This window comes from Montipora foliosa, unplaced genomic scaffold, assembly GCF_036669935.1.
Source record: "Montipora foliosa isolate CH-2021 unplaced genomic scaffold, ASM3666993v2 scaffold_292, whole genome shotgun sequence".
Lineage (NCBI taxonomy): Eukaryota > Metazoa > Cnidaria > Anthozoa > Scleractinia > Acroporidae > Montipora > Montipora foliosa.
Genome location: NW_027179594.1, coordinates 1 through 18,941, shown reverse-complemented (window position 1 = coordinate 18,941; position 18,941 = coordinate 1). Strand labels below are relative to the sequence as shown.

General features: G+C 50.6%; 12 non-coding genes and 1 pseudogene across 12 annotated transcripts; 10 read left to right on the top strand and 3 right to left on the bottom strand.

The window, feature by feature from the left end:
- Nucleotides 1-1,061: 1,061 nt before the first annotated feature.
- Nucleotides 1,062-1,252, top strand: LOC137986873 (U2 spliceosomal RNA). The gene has a single exon (XR_011120085.1). It is a non-coding gene; the product is annotated as a U2 spliceosomal RNA (small nuclear RNA).
- A 194-nt stretch (nt 1,253-1,446) lies between these two features.
- LOC137986895 (U1 spliceosomal RNA) lies at nt 1,447-1,610 on the top strand. Its single transcript, XR_011120105.1, has one exon. It is a non-coding gene; the product is annotated as a U1 spliceosomal RNA (small nuclear RNA).
- A 976-nt stretch (nt 1,611-2,586) lies between these two features.
- On the bottom strand, nt 2,587-2,705 carry LOC137986903 (5S ribosomal RNA). Its single transcript, XR_011120112.1, has one exon. It is a non-coding gene; the product is annotated as a 5S ribosomal RNA (ribosomal RNA).
- A 268-nt stretch (nt 2,706-2,973) lies between these two features.
- On the top strand, nt 2,974-3,165 carry LOC137986916 (U2 spliceosomal RNA). Its single transcript, XR_011120123.1, has one exon. It is a non-coding gene; the product is annotated as a U2 spliceosomal RNA (small nuclear RNA).
- A 5,638-nt stretch (nt 3,166-8,803) lies between these two features.
- LOC137986871 (U2 spliceosomal RNA) lies at nt 8,804-8,994 on the top strand. The gene has a single exon (XR_011120083.1). It is a non-coding gene; the product is annotated as a U2 spliceosomal RNA (small nuclear RNA).
- A 194-nt stretch (nt 8,995-9,188) lies between these two features.
- LOC137986894 (U1 spliceosomal RNA) lies at nt 9,189-9,352 on the top strand. The gene has a single exon (XR_011120104.1). It is a non-coding gene; the product is annotated as a U1 spliceosomal RNA (small nuclear RNA).
- A 976-nt stretch (nt 9,353-10,328) lies between these two features.
- On the bottom strand, nt 10,329-10,447 carry LOC137986891 (5S ribosomal RNA). Its single transcript, XR_011120102.1, has one exon. It is a non-coding gene; the product is annotated as a 5S ribosomal RNA (ribosomal RNA).
- A 268-nt stretch (nt 10,448-10,715) lies between these two features.
- On the top strand, nt 10,716-10,907 carry LOC137986913 (U2 spliceosomal RNA). Its single transcript, XR_011120121.1, has one exon. It is a non-coding gene; the product is annotated as a U2 spliceosomal RNA (small nuclear RNA).
- Nucleotides 10,908-16,545: 5,638 nt separating this feature from the next.
- Nucleotides 16,546-16,736, top strand: LOC137986870 (U2 spliceosomal RNA). Its single transcript, XR_011120082.1, has one exon. It is a non-coding gene; the product is annotated as a U2 spliceosomal RNA (small nuclear RNA).
- Nucleotides 16,737-16,930: 194 nt separating this feature from the next.
- LOC137986893 (U1 spliceosomal RNA) lies at nt 16,931-17,094 on the top strand. The gene has a single exon (XR_011120103.1). It is a non-coding gene; the product is annotated as a U1 spliceosomal RNA (small nuclear RNA).
- Nucleotides 17,095-18,070: 976 nt separating this feature from the next.
- On the bottom strand, nt 18,071-18,189 carry LOC137986865 (5S ribosomal RNA). Its single transcript, XR_011120079.1, has one exon. It is a non-coding gene; the product is annotated as a 5S ribosomal RNA (ribosomal RNA).
- A 268-nt stretch (nt 18,190-18,457) lies between these two features.
- On the top strand, nt 18,458-18,647 carry LOC137986927 (U2 spliceosomal RNA). Its single transcript, XR_011120134.1, has one exon. It is a non-coding gene; the product is annotated as a U2 spliceosomal RNA (small nuclear RNA).
- A 194-nt stretch (nt 18,648-18,841) lies between these two features.
- Nucleotides 18,842-18,941, top strand: LOC137986912 (U1 spliceosomal RNA; annotated as a pseudogene; the record flags this gene model as incomplete).

Sequence of the window (18,941 nt, the reverse complement as noted above, 5' to 3'; positions counted from 1 at the left end):
CACGTGCTGTGGTCGTTCAGCCCACATCGCTGGGAGGTTTCTCGGTGGTGGACATTAAGCTCAAGGTTTGGTCGCTTCTGGGTCAGTGGGTCAAACGGTCTACTTTGTCCTCGTCAAGCTGGTCCTCCTTTGTGTCGTACTGGTTTCAATCGTGTTTTGCTGCCTCCTCTCTTGATGTTTTCTCCCGTCCCGCTGCCTTCGACAGGTCCCTGTTACCGCCATTTTACTCCTCTTTGCTTTTGGCCTGGGAGTCGCTTGGTGGCTCTTTTTCCCCCTCCCGGGGAACTTTGGTTTTCGCATCCTCTGACCCTCACGTTGTCGCCTCCGTGGCTTTTTTTCTCTGCCAAAGTCGGTTACCAGTTTCTTTTATCCTGTTCCTCTGTCACACCGCACTGTGTAGTTAAGTTCTTTCCCTCCTTTGGGGACCTTTACTGGTATGATACGTGGCGCCAGTTCCACTTCTTTGATTTTGACCGCTTTGTTGTTGATTTCTCCTGGAAGGTAGCTCATGGTGTGATTTACACTGCTGAGCGTCTTCTCTCTTTTGGTTTATCTGTCTCCTCCGCTTGTTTTTGTGGTCCTGTCGTCGAGTCACTGTCGCATTTGCTCTTTGTGTGTCCCCTTGCTCAAAGTGTTGTTGGTTGGCTACAGTCCCTCCTTTTTCATTTCTCGCCTATGTGTCCTGTGCTTGAGCGTCGCCATTTACTTTTTGGTTTCAATTCCACTGAGCTTCACGCAGTGCCCAAAGTCTTCAGTTACCTGTTGTGTGCCTGTAAGTTTCACATCTGGCTGGCCCGCAATGACTACCGCTTTCGTTCTGTCAACCTGGGGCCCTCGCCGTCATTGAGGGAGCAAAGGCCCGTGTCAAGTTCCACCTCCCCTTGCTCTTCAAGCGTTTTTCAACCCGGAGACGTCGACGTTATTTTGCCCGCCAGTGGGGGGCGGATGGAGTCATCGCCTCTATGTTTCCAACAAGCTCGTTTTTCGCTTCGGGCCACCTGCTTAATTCACCCTCTGTACCACCTGATTTGCTTAGTTTTATTTCGCCTCTGTCGCCTAATACTGGTGACCAATGCCTCAGGCGTTGGATGAGTCTGTCGACTGGTGACCTTTGGTCTGCCATTCACGCTGCTCATCGAGCAGCTCATATATTAAACTGATTTTTGGAACTGGGCCGTGGAAAAGAGGCTTGCCTCGTCCCGGCCACGGGTTGCCTCGGTATAGCACTACCTCCGAGCGTGGCCCACTTCCCTCTGGGGAAGAAATAATCAAGTGAAAGCAGAACAAATGACCAAGCAACCAACCTTCACATTCTCTTCTCTTTTCTAGGTAGCATAGCAGCGAGTGGACAGCACGACACGACAGGACGAGGAGCACGTGACCCCCATTACCACATGGTATGCGCAGACAAGTTGCGTTTTGCGGTTCCGGAGAGGTTGAAAAGGCATACTTACCTGACGCGGGAGGCACTGTGATCAGGGAGGCAGTCCTCTCAAGGTGAGGCTCTTTCATTGCACTTCGATTGGGTTGACCCTTGCGATTACCCCAAATGTGGGTAACTCGAGCGTATAATTTCTGGTAGTGGGGACCTGCGTTCGCGCTAGTCCCCGCACCAAACCCCGGTGGCAAAGTTGGCTAATGGGAAGGTTTGTTGGTAACGTTTCAGGCAGGGCAGGGAAGGAGATGCGGTGGCGGTGTAAGGACTAAGGAAGGTGAGTTGTATTTGTGAATTCCACTGCTGAAATTGTAGGTGAATGTTCCGTACTTGGTGCACTGCAAAACTGTGATTTTATTTCTTTCATTCTTGGCCGTAGAGAGAGCGAGAGGACGTGTTTATTTCAGCCGCATCGATTTCCATCGATAGACGAGTGAGACAAGAAAATGCCAGCGGGTCGAGCTCTTATCCTCGTGCATCGTTTCGAAAACGTAAGTGGATGTGTGTTTGTACTGCTCCATCGCGATAGATTTCTTTTGCGTTGTGTTATGTTGCGTTCTGGAGAGCCCGTTTTGCATTGAGTAACTGAGGACCCGCCAGATCAGTTGGCGTTACATTTCTGTGGCCAACACTTTGTGGTTTCTCTATGTTATCAGTTAATTGGATTGTTATCATAAAAAGTAAATCTTTCATGGTCAGGATAGTGTCTTATCGGCCCTTTGAATACGTACTGTCCGTGTTGAGCAGGGAACAGTAAGACTTTGAAGTGCGCTACGTCACGTAAGTCACGTTTTCGCAGGATCAATGTTGTAGTGTTGTAGCCTTCGTTGTATGCATATCATCCGGGCTAGGTTAACTTCCATCTAATGCATAACAGTGCATGCATTTTTTACTTGTCGTATCCTGTTCTTTGCTCACACGAAAAGATACGTTTCATGTCATAAACGTTGGATTGATAAGATCTCGCGCGCACGCGCTCCCTTGGGAATACAAGTTCCACTTTCTCGTGTGAACTATTTTGTTTTTGTTGTATGTCTCATCTTTGACATATCGTTGGCATGTTGTGTTCAAAAAACCTGGTTTGGAATGTTCTTTCATTAAAGGAAACTGAGATTTTTTGAGATAATCAAGTGTACAGAAGGAAAAAGGGAAGCCTACAACACGGGGTATTCCCAGGCGGTCTCCCATCCAAGTACTAACCCCGCCCGACAGGGCTTAACTTCGGTGATCGGACGAGAACCGGTGTTTTCCCTGTGGTATGGTCGTAGACAAGTAATTCGCCGTGAAAATTAACTTTGTTATAAGGGAAAATAAAAACGAGGTCAGAGCAAGCACAATGTGCATTTGTCCTCTTGCCGTCAACGCAAGTGCCATGCAATGCTGGTCCTGCTGCCCACTGTACAAGGGCGATCGTTGTGTGCGCCTCGCTTTCAGGTTGGCTTTGGGCATTCCTTCCTTGGCACGGATTGTAATCGGACCACCATATCTCGTGGCCATGAGACTGGGAGCACCTTGTCCGCTGTGAGCATTTACGGGCATCGGCTTCTCGGCCTTTTGGCTAAGATCAAGTGTAGTATCTGTTCTTATCAGCTTAATATCTGATACGCTGCTCATCGAGCAGCTCATATATTAAACTGATTTTTGGAACTGGGCCGTGGAAAAGAGGCTTGCCTCGTCCCGGCCACGGGTTGCCTCGGTATAGCACTACCTCCGAGCGTGGCCCACTTCCCTCTGGGGAAGAAATAATCAAGTGAAAGCAGAACAAATGACCAAGCAACCAACCTTCACATTTCTCTTCTCTTTTCTAGGTAGCATAGCAGCGAGTGGACAGCACGACACGACAGGACGAGGAGCACGTGACCCCCATTACCACATGGTATGCGCAGACAAGTTGCGTTTTTGCGGTTCCGGAGAGGTTGAAAAGGCATACTTACCTGACGCGGGTTTTTATTATCTGCCAGGTTCGTGCCTTTCCTTGTGGTACGCGTAAGTTCCGTATTGGAATTGGAGTGTGGGGACAAGCGTTTTTGGGATTTGTGGTAAGATTTTTGATTCCTGAGTTTTACTGGTGACCCTCCTGGGGACTTATGCTTGGCGTCCTGCCATAACCCAGGGTAGCCAGTCTTTCTGTTCCCTTCCTGGGAGCTTTGCTTTCCGGGGGGACTGTTTTTTCTCTTTTTCCCTTTTCATCATGCCTCTTGCGGCCTTTAAGAGGACAGTAGTCCTCGACCTTTCCGATGTTCCAACCTCTGTTCCCAGGGCGGAACTTGTTACAGCCATCAAGGGAAAGTTCACCCCCTTTGTGATTGACAGTATTCAGTTTGTTCCCGTAAAACTGGTTCAGATTACTTTCGCTGACCCAAAATGTAAAAATATTGTTGAAGGTTATGATTTTGTCACTTTAGCTGGTGCTAAGTGCAAAGTCATGTATGCTGGGCCTCGAGCTCAAAATGTTATGTTGTATCACTATCCCTTTGAGGAGAGTGATGATCGCCTCCGGCCCTACTTTTCCTCGTACGGGAAGGTGGAGACGATAAGGCACCAGCATTACCCGGGTGACCCTGCAATCTGCACTGGAGCCCGTATCATCAAAATGGTTCGTTCTGGCCGGATCCCTCGTAATCTGGACATTGCTGGATATAAATGTAAGGTGTGGTATGTGGGTCAGCCGGCCGAATGTGATATCTGTCGTGGGGAACACCTCACCAAAAACTGTGACTTGCGCGGGAAGTGCCGCAGGTGTCGGGAGCCTGGTCACATGGCCAGGGATTGCCCAACCCCCCCAATGCCTGGGGGAACCCACCATCTTCGCCTGCGACCCCCGCCCATCCGTCCGCTTCACTTGTTGTTGGTGCCACTCCCCCGGAGTCGCTGCCTCCCCTCCTGGATGTCAGTTCTGGTCCTGAGGACCTTCCCACTTCTCCTGCAAGCTCTGACCATGAGGACTCTGGGGACGAGGGGGTAACCCTTCGTCCTCCTGCCCCCACGCAACCTGGTATTTCAAGTTGGGGTTCCCACACCGACCTCAGGGACAATGAGTTATCCCCCCTGGTACTCCACCCATGGCCTCTCCTGCCACCAGTAAATGTTAAGGAGGGTGCGGCCCTCCCTAAAACGGTAATGGTGGGTCCTCGACGCGCGTGCAGGTGGCTGCCTCCCCCGCCGCTGCGTCTGATGGTTTGGCTGCGCCACAGAGTAATACAATGTTAACACTAGTAGTAACGTAGTTGGTGTAATGGACAATACTACTATAGTTAATGGAAAAGAAATGGAAATGGATAATAGTAATAATGTAGTTACTGGAAAAGAAATGACAAATAATGCTGTAGTTAATGGAAAAGAAATGGAAATGGATAATAGTAATAATGGAAAAGAAATGGATACGAATGATAATGAACTAGTTAATGAGACTGAATACAGTCAAAGTATATTTAGTGACGATGACCCTTTAACGGGCATCAATGTAACCCCTGTAAATACCCCACAGGTTCTATCTCTGTCTCCCGTAATGGTTAACGAGGTCGAGCTGACTGATTCACCAGTCACTAAGCGTGGACTTTCGGATGTTGAGGCTTCCTCTGATGATCAGGTCAAGTCTAAGAAGAAAGCGAAGAAACCTCTTCCTGGTTCTGCGGTCCCCGGCCGCTCGAAGTCTGGAAAGGGCAGGGAGTCTGGGAGGGCTGTTCATTCTGGCCTTCCCTCCTTGGCTCCCCCTGCCCCGGTTCGGAGCCGTCGCTCCTAGTTGTGCTGTCTCTCTCTTTCTTCTCAGTTATGGCTCTCTCTATCCTCTCCTTAAACACCAATGGTCTCAGGGACTCGTCCAAGCGCGCTGGTGTTCTGCACTGGTTACGTTCCTTTCCTCAGGTCCCTGACATTGTCTGCCTACAAGAGGGCCCACTGCTCTTCAGACAGTGAATGTCAGTCTGGTTTCGTTCATCTGGTTTTAATGCAGTTGCTTCTGTTGGCTCTGCACACTCTTGTGGTTGCATCATTTTATTCCGCCCCACGGTCACCCTTACGAGCTCTTGGTGTGACACCGCTGGGCGTGTTGTTTTTTGCCACTTTACCCATTCTGGGCACCCGTTTCGTATCTGCTGTCTCTACGCCCCCAATCGCAACCCAGCCCGTGACGACTTCCTGGACGACGTCTCGTCTTGGGTTGATCCCACCTATCCGACCTTCCTTGCCGGGGACTTTAACACTGTGTTCGACCGCGCCCTCGATCGTCGGGGCTCCAATGTCTCTGACACTTCCCGCGAAAGTACTGCTACCTTAAAACGTCTTTTTGACTCCTGCTGTTGTCTGGACATTTGGAGGCACCTGCATCCTTCCGATTCTGCCTTCTCTTGGACTCGCTCAGACGGCCTTATGGCCTCCCGTATTGATCTCATTGGTGCCCCGTACTCCTGTTACCATCAGTCTTGACTTGCGATATTATTCCTTGTCCGTTTTCGGATCACTGTGGTGTGGTGCTTTCTTGTAGTGTCCCAGACATTGCTGCTCCTGGGACAGTTTCTGGAAGCTCAACATTTCTGTCCTCAATGATGAGGACTATATCCAGCATATCACTAATTTTTGGTCCGTTTGGAGGCAGTCCATGCTGTCCTTCCCGTCACTAGCTAAGTGGTGGGATAAGGGCAAGAGCCAAATCAAAGGCCTCACAATTAAATATTGCGCTGAGCGCTCGAAAGAAAACATCGCAGTGTCGAGACCTCCTTGGCCGACTAGCTGGGCATCTTAAGAACCGTGTTGATGCCGGTTTCACCTCCTGTGTTGAGCCGTACCATTCTACCCTGTCTGCCCTTGCTGCCCTAGACCTCGAGGCAGCTCGGGGAGCCCAAGTCCGTGCTCGGGCCAATGGGTTGAGGAAGGTGAAACCTCCTCGGCCTTTTTCTTCCGTCTGGAAAAGAAGCGTGCCGCCGACCGACTTATTTCAGCACTTCGATGCGATGATGGCACAGTGGTCTCGAGTTCAAAGGACCTATGCCAGGCTTTTGCTTCCTTTTATTCTAACTTGTTTAGTGCCGAGCCTACTGACGGGGACGTGGCTCTTTCCCTGCTCGACGCCCTCACCTCCACCTTGTCCGCCGACCAGGCTCAACAGTGTGATGGTCCTCTCCAGTCGGAGGAGTGTTATACTGCTTTATGTGGGATGGCTCGAGGCAAGACCCCGGGCTTGGATGGCCTCCCTATGGAGTTTTATGTCAAATTCTGGCCGGTGCTCGGACAGGACCTCGTGCTCGTCCTGAACTCATGTTATGAGGCTGGCACTCTCAGCCTCTCTCAGCGTCGAGGCATCATTTCTCTCATCTTTAAGACGGGTGACCGGCTGAACCCTCGTAACTGGCGGCCAATTTCCCTCCTTAGTGTGGACTACAAGCTCGCTGCCCGCGTCATCGCTGGGCGTCTCCTGAAGGTTATTCATGCCGTGGTGGCTGAGGATCAAACCTGTGGTGTCCCCGGTCGTTATATTGGTGAGAACGTCGCTTATCTCCGAGACATGGTCCATTACGCCACGCAATCCGGGTCTCCTTGTGCCATCCTCTCGCTCGACCAAGAAAAAGCGTTTGATCGCGTTGATTGGTCCTTTCTGCATGCCACCCTCTGCAGAATGGGTTTCCAAACCTCCTTTCTGCGCTGGATCCGCCTTTTCTATAATGCTGTTCAGAGTGCTGTCATTGTTAACGGTCATGTCTCAAACTTTTTCAGTCTCACACGGGGGGTGCGTCAAGGCTGCCCCCTCGCACCTTTGCTGTATGTTATGGTCGCTGAGGTCTTGGCCGCCAATATTCGAGCAAATCCCGCCATTACTGGACCTTTGCTGCCTGGACTGCCCTCACCGCTCTCTCCAATTTCCCAGTACGCGGATGACACATCGCTCATCTTGTCCTCCGATGCCTCCATTAGGGCTGTTTTTGACACCTACACAAGGTATGAGCTTGGTTCTGGATCCAAGCTCAACCTGACAAAGTCTCGCGGCTTGTGGCTGGGGTCTTGGGCTGGCCGAACTGACCCCCCTGTCCCTCTCGACTGGACATCTTCTAAGCTTAAAATCCTCGGAGTCTTCATTGGCCCGCATGACATTGATGAACTAATTGGCGGCCTCGGATAGAGGCTGTGGAACGCGTCCTCTCCTCCTGGCGTCAGCGCTCCTTGTCTTTTCATGGCAAGGCTTTGGTCATCAATTGCCTGGCCCTCGCCAGGGTTTGGTATGTGGCATCCCTGGTCCACATGCCCCCCTGGGTACTTAAAGAACTTAACTCCCTTGTTTTCTCATTCTTCTGGAAAACCAAGCGGGAGCTCGTTGCACGTGCTGTGGTCGTTCAGCCCACATCGCTGGGAGGTTTCTCGGTGGTGGACATTAAGCTCAAGGTTTGGTCGCTTCTGGGTCAGTGGGTCAAACGGTCTACTTTGTCCTCGTCAAGCTGGTCCTCCTTTGTGTCGTACTGGTTTCAATCGTGTTTTGCTGCCTCCTCTCTTGATGTTTTCTCCCGTCCCGCTGCCTTCGACAGGTCCCTGTTACCGCCATTTTACTCCTCTTTGCTTTTGGCCTGGGAGTCGCTTGGTGGCTCTTTTTCCCCCTCCCGGGGAACTTTGGTTTTCGCATCCTCTGACCCTCACGTTGTCGCCTCCGTGGCTTTTTTTCTCTGCCAAAGTCGGTTACCAGTTTCTTTTATCCTGTTCCTCTGTCACACCGCACTGTGTAGTTAAGTTCTTTCCCTCCTTTGGGGACCTTTACTGGTATGATACGTGGCGCCAGTTCCACTTCTTTGATTTTGACCGCTTTGTTGTTGATTTCTCCTGGAAGGTAGCTCATGGTGTGATTTACACTGCTGAGCGTCTTCTCTCTTTTGGTTTATCTGTCTCCTCCGCTTGTTTTTGTGGTCCTGTCGTCGAGTCACTGTCGCATTTGCTCTTTGTGTGTCCCCTTGCTCAAAGTGTTGTTGGTTGGCTACAGTCCCTCCTTTTTCATTTCTCGCCTATGTGTCCTGTGCTTGAGCGTCGCCATTTACTTTTTGGTTTCAATTCCACTGAGCTTCACGCAGTGCCCAAAGTCTTCAGTTACCTGTTGTGTGCCTGTAAGTTTCACATCTGGCTGGCCCGCAATGACTACCGCTTTCGTTCTGTCAACCTGGGGCCCTCGCCGTCATTGAGGGAGCAAAGGCCCGTGTCAAGTTCCACCTCCCCTTGCTCTTCAAGCGTTTTTCAACCCGGAGACGTCGACGTTATTTTGCCCGCCAGTGGGGGGCGGATGGAGTCATCGCCTCTATGTTTCCAACAAGCTCGTTTTTCGCTTCGGGCCACCTGCTTAATTCACCCTCTGTACCACCTGATTTGCTTAGTTTTATTTCGCCTCTGTCGCCTAATACTGGTGACCAATGCCTCAGGCGTTGGATGAGTCTGTCGACTGGTGACCTTTGGTCTGCCATTCACGCTGCTCATCGAGCAGCTCATATATTAAACTGATTTTTGGAACTGGGCCGTGGAAAAGAGGCTTGCCTCGTCCCGGCCACGGGTTGCCTCGGTATAGCACTACCTCCGAGCGTGGCCCACTTCCCTCTGGGGAAGAAATAATCAAGTGAAAGCAGAACAAATGACCAAGCAACCAACCTTCACATTCTCTTCTCTTTTCTAGGTAGCATAGCAGCGAGTGGACAGCACGACACGACAGGACGAGGAGCACGTGACCCCCATTACCACATGGTATGCGCAGACAAGTTGCGTTTTGCGGTTCCGGAGAGGTTGAAAAGGCATACTTACCTGACGCGGGAGGCACTGTGATCAGGGAGGCAGTCCTCTCAAGGTGAGGCTCTTTCATTGCACTTCGATTGGGTTGACCCTTGCGATTACCCCAAATGTGGGTAACTCGAGCGTATAATTTCTGGTAGTGGGGACCTGCGTTCGCGCTAGTCCCCGCACCAAACCCCGGTGGCAAAGTTGGCTAATGGGAAGGTTTGTTGGTAACGTTTCAGGCAGGGCAGGGAAGGAGATGCGGTGGCGGTGTAAGGACTAAGGAAGGTGAGTTGTATTTGTGAATTCCACTGCTGAAATTGTAGGTGAATGTTCCGTACTTGGTGCACTGCAAAACTGTGATTTTATTTCTTTCATTCTTGGCCGTAGAGAGAGCGAGAGGACGTGTTTATTTCAGCCGCATCGATTTCCATCGATAGACGAGTGAGACAAGAAAATGCCAGCGGGTCGAGCTCTTATCCTCGTGCATCGTTTCGAAAACGTAAGTGGATGTGTGTTTGTACTGCTCCATCGCGATAGATTTCTTTTGCGTTGTGTTATGTTGCGTTCTGGAGAGCCCGTTTTGCATTGAGTAACTGAGGACCCGCCAGATCAGTTGGCGTTACATTTCTGTGGCCAACACTTTGTGGTTTCTCTATGTTATCAGTTAATTGGATTGTTATCATAAAAAGTAAATCTTTCATGGTCAGGATAGTGTCTTATCGGCCCTTTGAATACGTACTGTCCGTGTTGAGCAGGGAACAGTAAGACTTTGAAGTGCGCTACGTCACGTAAGTCACGTTTTCGCAGGATCAATGTTGTAGTGTTGTAGCCTTCGTTGTATGCATATCATCCGGGCTAGGTTAACTTCCATCTAATGCATAACAGTGCATGCATTTTTTACTTGTCGTATCCTGTTCTTTGCTCACACGAAAAGATACGTTTCATGTCATAAACGTTGGATTGATAAGATCTCGCGCGCACGCGCTCCCTTGGGAATACAAGTTCCACTTTCTCGTGTGAACTATTTTGTTTTTGTTGTATGTCTCATCTTTGACATATCGTTGGCATGTTGTGTTCAAAAAACCTGGTTTGGAATGTTCTTTCATTAAAGGAAACTGAGATTTTTTGAGATAATCAAGTGTACAGAAGGAAAAAGGGAAGCCTACAACACGGGGTATTCCCAGGCGGTCTCCCATCCAAGTACTAACCCCGCCCGACAGGGCTTAACTTCGGTGATCGGACGAGAACCGGTGTTTTCCCTGTGGTATGGTCGTAGACAAGTAATTCGCCGTGAAAATTAACTTTGTTATAAGGGAAAATAAAAACGAGGTCAGAGCAAGCACAATGTGCATTTGTCCTCTTGCCGTCAACGCAAGTGCCATGCAATGCTGGTCCTGCTGCCCACTGTACAAGGGCGATCGTTGTGTGCGCCTCGCTTTCAGGTTGGCTTTGGGCATTCCTTCCTTGGCACGGATTGTAATCGGACCACCATATCTCGTGGCCATGAGACTGGGAGCACCTTGTCCGCTGTGAGCATTTACGGGCATCGGCTTCTCGGCCTTTTGGCTAAGATCAAGTGTAGTATCTGTTCTTATCAGCTTAATATCTGATACGCTGCTCATCGAGCAGCTCATATATTAAACTGATTTTTGGAACTGGGCCGTGGAAAAGAGGCTTGCCTCGTCCCGGCCACGGGTTGCCTCGGTATAGCACTACCTCCGAGCGTGGCCCACTTCCCTCTGGGGAAGAAATAATCAAGTGAAAGCAGAACAAATGACCAAGCAACCAACCTTCACATTTCTCTTCTCTTTTCTAGGTAGCATAGCAGCGAGTGGACAGCACGACACGACAGGACGAGGAGCACGTGACCCCCATTACCACATGGTATGCGCAGACAAGTTGCGTTTTTGCGGTTCCGGAGAGGTTGAAAAGGCATACTTACCTGACGCGGGTTTTTATTATCTGCCAGGTTCGTGCCTTTCCTTGTGGTACGCGTAAGTTCCGTATTGGAATTGGAGTGTGGGGACAAGCGTTTTTGGGATTTGTGGTAAGATTTTTGATTCCTGAGTTTTACTGGTGACCCTCCTGGGGACTTATGCTTGGCGTCCTGCCATAACCCAGGGTAGCCAGTCTTTCTGTTCCCTTCCTGGGAGCTTTGCTTTCCGGGGGGACTGTTTTTTCTCTTTTTCCCTTTTCATCATGCCTCTTGCGGCCTTTAAGAGGACAGTAGTCCTCGACCTTTCCGATGTTCCAACCTCTGTTCCCAGGGCGGAACTTGTTACAGCCATCAAGGGAAAGTTCACCCCCTTTGTGATTGACAGTATTCAGTTTGTTCCCGTAAAACTGGTTCAGATTACTTTCGCTGACCCAAAATGTAAAAATATTGTTGAAGGTTATGATTTTGTCACTTTAGCTGGTGCTAAGTGCAAAGTCATGTATGCTGGGCCTCGAGCTCAAAATGTTATGTTGTATCACTATCCCTTTGAGGAGAGTGATGATCGCCTCCGGCCCTACTTTTCCTCGTACGGGAAGGTGGAGACGATAAGGCACCAGCATTACCCGGGTGACCCTGCAATCTGCACTGGAGCCCGTATCATCAAAATGGTTCGTTCTGGCCGGATCCCTCGTAATCTGGACATTGCTGGATATAAATGTAAGGTGTGGTATGTGGGTCAGCCGGCCGAATGTGATATCTGTCGTGGGGAACACCTCACCAAAAACTGTGACTTGCGCGGGAAGTGCCGCAGGTGTCGGGAGCCTGGTCACATGGCCAGGGATTGCCCAACCCCCCCAATGCCTGGGGGAACCCACCATCTTCGCCTGCGACCCCCGCCCATCCGTCCGCTTCACTTGTTGTTGGTGCCACTCCCCCGGAGTCGCTGCCTCCCCTCCTGGATGTCAGTTCTGGTCCTGAGGACCTTCCCACTTCTCCTGCAAGCTCTGACCATGAGGACTCTGGGGACGAGGGGGTAACCCTTCGTCCTCCTGCCCCCACGCAACCTGGTATTTCAAGTTGGGGTTCCCACACCGACCTCAGGGACAATGAGTTATCCCCCCTGGTACTCCACCCATGGCCTCTCCTGCCACCAGTAAATGTTAAGGAGGGTGCGGCCCTCCCTAAAACGGTAATGGTGGGTCCTCGACGCGCGTGCAGGTGGCTGCCTCCCCCGCCGCTGCGTCTGATGGTTTGGCTGCGCCACAGAGTAATACAATGTTAACACTAGTAGTAACGTAGTTGGTGTAATGGACAATACTACTATAGTTAATGGAAAAGAAATGGAAATGGATAATAGTAATAATGTAGTTACTGGAAAAGAAATGACAAATAATGCTGTAGTTAATGGAAAAGAAATGGAAATGGATAATAGTAATAATGGAAAAGAAATGGATACGAATGATAATGAACTAGTTAATGAGACTGAATACAGTCAAAGTATATTTAGTGACGATGACCCTTTAACGGGCATCAATGTAACCCCTGTAAATACCCCACAGGTTCTATCTCTGTCTCCCGTAATGGTTAACGAGGTCGAGCTGACTGATTCACCAGTCACTAAGCGTGGACTTTCGGATGTTGAGGCTTCCTCTGATGATCAGGTCAAGTCTAAGAAGAAAGCGAAGAAACCTCTTCCTGGTTCTGCGGTCCCCGGCCGCTCGAAGTCTGGAAAGGGCAGGGAGTCTGGGAGGGCTGTTCATTCTGGCCTTCCCTCCTTGGCTCCCCCTGCCCCGGTTCGGAGCCGTCGCTCCTAGTTGTGCTGTCTCTCTCTTTCTTCTCAGTTATGGCTCTCTCTATCCTCTCCTTAAACACCAATGGTCTCAGGGACTCGTCCAAGCGCGCTGGTGTTCTGCACTGGTTACGTTCCTTTCCTCAGGTCCCTGACATTGTCTGCCTACAAGAGGGCCCACTGCTCTTCAGACAGTGAATGTCAGTCTGGTTTCGTTCATCTGGTTTTAATGCAGTTGCTTCTGTTGGCTCTGCACACTCTTGTGGTTGCATCATTTTATTCCGCCCCACGGTCACCCTTACGAGCTCTTGGTGTGACACCGCTGGGCGTGTTGTTTTTTGCCACTTTACCCATTCTGGGCACCCGTTTCGTATCTGCTGTCTCTACGCCCCCAATCGCAACCCAGCCCGTGACGACTTCCTGGACGACGTCTCGTCTTGGGTTGATCCCACCTATCCGACCTTCCTTGCCGGGGACTTTAACACTGTGTTCGACCGCGCCCTCGATCGTCGGGGCTCCAATGTCTCTGACACTTCCCGCGAAAGTACTGCTACCTTAAAACGTCTTTTTGACTCCTGCTGTTGTCTGGACATTTGGAGGCACCTGCATCCTTCCGATTCTGCCTTCTCTTGGACTCGCTCAGACGGCCTTATGGCCTCCCGTATTGATCTCATTGGTGCCCCGTACTCCTGTTACCATCAGTCTTGACTTGCGATATTATTCCTTGTCCGTTTTCGGATCACTGTGGTGTGGTGCTTTCTTGTAGTGTCCCAGACATTGCTGCTCCTGGGACAGTTTCTGGAAGCTCAACATTTCTGTCCTCAATGATGAGGACTATATCCAGCATATCACTAATTTTTGGTCCGTTTGGAGGCAGTCCATGCTGTCCTTCCCGTCACTAGCTAAGTGGTGGGATAAGGGCAAGAGCCAAATCAAAGGCCTCACAATTAAATATTGCGCTGAGCGCTCGAAAGAAAACATCGCAGTGTCGAGACCTCCTTGGCCGACTAGCTGGGCATCTTAAGAACCGTGTTGATGCCGGTTTCACCTCCTGTGTTGAGCCGTACCATTCTACCCTGTCTGCCCTTGCTGCCCTAGACCTCGAGGCAGCTCGGGGAGCCCAAGTCCGTGCTCGGGCCAATGGGTTGAGGAAGGTGAAACCTCCTCGGCCTTTTTCTTCCGTCTGGAAAAGAAGCGTGCCGCCGACCGACTTATTTCAGCACTTCGATGCGATGATGGCACAGTGGTCTCGAGTTCAAAGGACCTATGCCAGGCTTTTGCTTCCTTTTATTCTAACTTGTTTAGTGCCGAGCCTACTGACGGGGACGTGGCTCTTTCCCTGCTCGACGCCCTCACCTCCACCTTGTCCGCCGACCAGGCTCAACAGTGTGATGGTCCTCTCCAGTCGGAGGAGTGTTATACTGCTTTATGTGGGATGGCTCGAGGCAAGACCCCGGGCTTGGATGGCCTCCCTATGGAGTTTTATGTCAAATTCTGGCCGGTGCTCGGACAGGACCTCGTGCTCGTCCTGAACTCATGTTATGAGGCTGGCACTCTCAGCCTCTCTCAGCGTCGAGGCATCATTTCTCTCATCTTTAAGACGGGTGACCGGCTGAACCCTCGTAACTGGCGGCCAATTTCCCTCCTTAGTGTGGACTACAAGCTCGCTGCCCGCGTCATCGCTGGGCGTCTCCTGAAGGTTATTCATGCCGTGGTGGCTGAGGATCAAACCTGTGGTGTCCCCGGTCGTTATATTGGTGAGAACGTCGCTTATCTCCGAGACATGGTCCATTACGCCACGCAATCCGGGTCTCCTTGTGCCATCCTCTCGCTCGACCAAGAAAAAGCGTTTGATCGCGTTGATTGGTCCTTTCTGCATGCCACCCTCTGCAGAATGGGTTTCCAAACCTCCTTTCTGCGCTGGATCCGCCTTTTCTATAATGCTGTTCAGAGTGCTGTCATTGTTAACGGTCATGTCTCAAACTTTTTCAGTCTCACACGGGGGGTGCGTCAAGGCTGCCCCCTCGCACCTTTGCTGTATGTTATGGTCGCTGAGGTCTTGGCCGCCAATATTCGAGCAAATCCCGCCATTACTGGACCTTTGCTGCCTGGACTGCCCTCACCGCTCTCTCCAATTTCCCAGTACGCGGATGACACATCGCTCATCTTGTCCTCCGATGCCTCCATTAGGGCTGTTTTTGACACCTACACAAGGTATGAGCTTGGTTCTGGATCCAAGCTCAACCTGACAAAGTCTCGCGGCTTGTGGCTGGGGTCTTGGGCTGGCCGAACTGACCCCCCTGTCCCTCTCGACTGGACATCTTCTAAGCTTAAAATCCTCGGAGTCTTCATTGGCCCGCATGACATTGATGAACTAATTGGCGGCCTCGGATAGAGGCTGTGGAACGCGTCCTCTCCTCCTGGCGTCAGCGCTCCTTGTCTTTTCATGGCAAGGCTTTGGTCATCAATTGCCTGGCCCTCGCCAGGGTTTGGTATGTGGCATCCCTGGTCCACATGCCCCCCTGGGTACTTAAAGAACTTAACTCCCTTGTTTTCTCATTCTTCTGGAAAACCAAGCGGGAGCTCGTTGCACGTGCTGTGGTCGTTCAGCCCACATCGCTGGGAGGTTTCTCGGTGGTGGACATTAAGCTCAAGGTTTGGTCGCTTCTGGGTCAGTGGGTCAAACGGTCTACTTTGTCCTCGTCAAGCTGGTCCTCCTTTGTGTCGTACTGGTTTCAATCGTGTTTTGCTGCCTCCTCTCTTGATGTTTTCTCCCGTCCCGCTGCCTTCGACAGGTCCCTGTTACCGCCATTTTACTCCTCTTTGCTTTTGGCCTGGGAGTCGCTTGGTGGCTCTTTTTCCCCCTCCCGGGGAACTTTGGTTTTCGCATCCTCTGACCCTCACGTTGTCGCCTCCGTGGCTTTTTTTCTCTGCCAAAGTCGGTTACCAGTTTCTTTTATCCTGTTCCTCTGTCACACCGCACTGTGTAGTTAAGTTCTTTCCCTCCTTTGGGGACCTTTACTGGTATGATACGTGGCGCCAGTTCCACTTCTTTGATTTTGACCGCTTTGTTGTTGATTTCTCCTGGAAGGTAGCTCATGGTGTGATTTACACTGCTGAGCGTCTTCTCTCTTTTGGTTTATCTGTCTCCTCCGCTTGTTTTTGTGGTCCTGTCGTCGAGTCACTGTCGCATTTGCTCTTTGTGTGTCCCCTTGCTCAAAGTGTTGTTGGTTGGCTACAGTCCCTCCTTTTTCATTTCTCGCCTATGTGTCCTGTGCTTGAGCGTCGCCATTTACTTTTTGGTTTCAATTCCACTGAGCTTCACGCAGTGCCCAAAGTCTTCAGTTACCTGTTGTGTGCCTGTAAGTTTCACATCTGGCTGGCCCGCAATGACTACCGCTTTCGTTCTGTCAACCTGGGGCCCTCGCCGTCATTGAGGGAGCAAAGGCCCGTGTCAAGTTCCACCTCCCCTTGCTCTTCAAGCGTTTTTCAACCCGGAGACGTCGACGTTATTTTGCCCGCCAGTGGGGGGCGGATGGAGTCATCGCCTCTATGTTTCCAACAAGCTCGTTTTTCGCTTCGGGCCACCTGCTTAATTCACCCTCTGTACCACCTGATTTGCTTAGTTTTATTTCGCCTCTGTCGCCTAATACTGGTGACCAATGCCTCAGGCGTTGGATGAGTCTGTCGACTGGTGACCTTTGGTCTGCCATTCACGCTGCTCATCGAGCAGCTCATATATTAAACTGATTTTTGGAACTGGGCCGTGGAAAAGAGGCTTGCCTCGTCCCGGCCACGGGTTGCCTCGGTATAGCACTACCTCCGAGCGTGGCCCACTTCCCTCTGGGGAAGAAATAATCAAGTGAAAGCAGAACAAATGACCAAGCAACCAACCTTCACATTCTCTTCTCTTTTCTAGGTAGCATAGCAGCGAGTGGACAGCACGACACGACAGGACGAGGAGCACGTGACCCCCATTACCACATGGTATGCGCAGACAAGTTGCGTTTTGCGGTTCCGGAGAGGTTGAAAAGGCATACTTACCTGACGCGGGAGGCACTGTGATCAGGGAGGCAGTCCTCTCAAGGTGAGGCTCTTTCATTGCACTTCGATTGGGTTGACCCTTGCGATTACCCCAAATGTGGGTAACTCGAGCGTATAATTTCTGGTAGTGGGGACCTGCGTTCGCGCTAGTCCCCGCACCAAACCCCGGTGGCAAAGTTGGCTAATGGGAAGGTTTGTTGGTAACGTTTCAGGCAGGGCAGGGAAGGAGATGCGGTGGCGGTGTAAGGACTAAGGAAGGTGAGTTGTATTTGTGAATTCCACTGCTGAAATTGTAGGTGAATGTTCCGTACTTGGTGCACTGCAAAACTGTGATTTTATTTCTTTCATTCTTGGCCGTAGAGAGAGCGAGAGGACGTGTTTATTTCAGCCGCATCGATTTCCATCGATAGACGAGTGAGACAAGAAAATGCCAGCGGGTCGAGCTCTTATCCTCGTGCATCGTTTCGAAAACGTAAGTGGATGTGTGTTTGTACTGCTCCATCGCGATAGATTTCTTTTGCGTTGTGTTATGTTGCGTTCTGGAGAGCCCGTTTTGCATTGAGTAACTGAGGACCCGCCAGATCAGTTGGCGTTACATTTCTGTGGCCAACACTTTGTGGTTTCTCTATGTTATCAGTTAATTGGATTGTTATCATAAAAAGTAAATCTTTCATGGTCAGGATAGTGTCTTATCGGCCCTTTGAATACGTACTGTCCGTGTTGAGCAGGGAACAGTAAGACTTTGAAGTGCGCTACGTCACGTAAGTCACGTTTTCGCAGGATCAATGTTGTAGTGTTGTAGCCTTCGTTGTATGCATATCATCCGGGCTAGGTTAACTTCCATCTAATGCATAACAGTGCATGCATTTTTTACTTGTCGTATCCTGTTCTTTGCTCACACGAAAAGATACGTTTCATGTCATAAACGTTGGATTGATAAGATCTCGCGCGCACGCGCTCCCTTGGGAATACAAGTTCCACTTTCTCGTGTGAACTATTTTGTTTTTGTTGTATGTCTCATCTTTGACATATCGTTGGCATGTTGTGTTCAAAAAACCTGGTTTGGAATGTTCTTTCATTAAAGGAAACTGAGATTTTTTGAGATAATCAAGTGTACAGAAGGAAAAAGGGAAGCCTACAACACGGGGTATTCCCAGGCGGTCTCCCATCCAAGTACTAACCCCGCCCGACAGGGCTTAACTTCGGTGATCGGACGAGAACCGGTGTTTTCCCTGTGGTATGGTCGTAGACAAGTAATTCGCCGTGAAAATTAACTTTGTTATAAGGGAAAATAAAAACGAGGTCAGAGCAAGCACAATGTGCATTTGTCCTCTTGCCGTCAACGCAAGTGCCATGCAATGCTGGTCCTGCTGCCCACTGTACAAGGGCGATCGTTGTGTGCGCCTCGCTTTCAGGTTGGCTTTGGGCATTCCTTCCTTGGCACGGATTGTAATCGGACCACCATATCTCGTGGCCATGAGACTGGGAGCACCTTGTCCGCTGTGAGCATTTACGGGCATCGGCTTCTCGGCCTTTTGGCTAAGATCAAGTGTAGTATCTGTTCTTATCAGCTTAATATCTGATGCTGCTCATCGAGCAGCTCATATATTAAACTGATTTTTGGAACTGGGCCGTGGAAAAGAGGCTTGCCTCGTCCCGGCCACGGGTTGCCTCGGTATAGCACTACCTCCGAGCGTGGCCCACTTCCCTCTGGGGAAGAAATAATCAAGTGAAAGCAGAACAAATGACCAAGCAACCAACCTTCACATTCTCTTCTCTTTTCTAGGTAGCATAGCAGCGAGTGGACAGCACGACACGACAGGACGAGGAGCACGTGACCCCCATTACCACATGGTATGCGCAGACAAGTTGCGTTTTGCGGTTCCGGAGAGGTTGAAAAGGCATACTTACCTGACGCGGGAGGCACTGTGATCAGGGAGGCAGTCCTCTCAAGGTGAGGCTCTTTCATTGCACTTCGATTGGGTTGACCCTTGCGATTACCC